This window comes from Triticum aestivum, chromosome 2D (genome assembly GCF_018294505.1).
Source record: "Triticum aestivum cultivar Chinese Spring chromosome 2D, IWGSC CS RefSeq v2.1, whole genome shotgun sequence".
Lineage (NCBI taxonomy): Eukaryota > Viridiplantae > Streptophyta > Magnoliopsida > Poales > Poaceae > Triticum > Triticum aestivum.
Genome location: NC_057799.1, coordinates 70,653,509 through 70,655,361, shown reverse-complemented (window position 1 = coordinate 70,655,361; position 1,853 = coordinate 70,653,509).

Below are 1,853 nucleotides of genomic sequence, written 5' to 3'. Positions count from 1 at the left end.
ATGCAAGACAAGGCTATATGAAGCTACTCGTGCCAAGAGATGATGCATACAAGAACAACACATCAAGGCAAGTTTAAATGAGGCCGGAAACAACATATAACAATTCCGGTAAGTCCTCATATGCAAATTTCGAAATTAGTCCAGAACTGAACAAGCATTAAGTTGAAGTTGTTAAACAGCAAGTTAAAGAGCACCATGATGATCTACACGAAATTCTAGTCAAGTTACATATAAAGTTCATTAGATTCGGAGCTACGCCCTAGAAGATATGAGCAAAACAAGATAACCATGGCATAGATGCAAAATGCATACAAACATCAAGCAAACACCTCAAAACAAGGAAGCATCATGATAATATGATACTACATGAAAAACTAAGCAAGTTTCATATAGAGCATGATCAAAACGGAGCAACGGTGCAACACATACACTCCAAACAAGACATAGCAACAATCTGACCCAAAACAGCAACTAGGCATATGGCAAACATCAAAACAATATGCTACGGCAACCCAACATGAAAACAAAAGGCATGGACATGATGTAAAGGTAAAGCACAACAAAACATGAACACTGAGCTATCTCCAGAAATCACTAGAACATGCTCAAAAGGACATGGCAAGATTGCAAAATAATAACAGATTCACAGACTTGGCAGAAATTACTGGACATGGCAGAAATAACATCAGGTTGCAATGTTCAGAGCATGATAACAACAAGCTAAAGGAACTTAACATGGCAAAACAAAGAATGGCATGAATCTACTCAAAGCATAAAACAAAAGTCCCTTACTGACCATAAGCCAAAAAGGACCAGAAGATATGATGGCCAGCATGTAAACATAACAAGTTTCGTTATCAGGTTTCAGACTTAGCAGAAAACAGAGCATGGCAGAAATAATAATATGAAGGCCTCTTTGTGAGCTTGATGCACTCACTACAGAGCAATGCATGACAAACCAAGCATACCTACAGTAAGATGGCACGTTTATGAAGCTATCCATGGCAAGAACAATTGCATAGCATGTATGGATCAACTACAATAAGCTTGGCAAAAATGCATATCATGTTAAGAATCTGCCAGAAATATATTATAGCAAAAGTAGAGCAAGATTGAGTCATGCTATGGCACTCCATAAATGCAAAACATTGCTGGCATGGATCAATTACAACAATAGCTACAAAAAATCCTTACTGAACATCTCCAAAATATGCATGGATATGTCTGTAGCATCAAGTTTACATGGCGACAAAATTACAGCCGACAAGGACTTGAGAAATCACCAAGTCCCTGAAATCAGAAATATTACGGGGCCTACTTTGCATGCTTGTGCTAGTCACCACAGGGATCACAAAAATACACGGACTGCACCACTGGAAAGATGGCATGGAATACTTCAAAACACATGTAGATCTCATGCTCATAAGATGCACAGATTAAAAGATACAAAAATGACAAATCTCCAAGTTCTGATAAGAACCAGAGAATAACAGCAACTAGCCCTCTTCCAACAGAGAGTTGGGCAACAAGATGGCCTCTAATGAGCATGATGAAACTGAACAAAATGAAGAGCATCGCGAGACAAACAATTTGACATATTACACGCGCGAATCGGAGCTACATGCAAGAAGTTACACACAGTTGAACATGCACACGTATTAACAAAAATCAGGGACTTAGAGATATCTTCGGGGCTAAGGGAAAAAGTCAACCTCGGCGGGCTCGTACTGGATCGGGCGCCGGCTCGCCGGATCCGAAGCGGCGGCGGCCGGAGTGGAGGGGAGGCGAGGCCAGGCGGCGGCGGGGCGATGGCCGGCGGCAGGGCGGGCGCCGGCGGCGAGGAGAACCGGCGG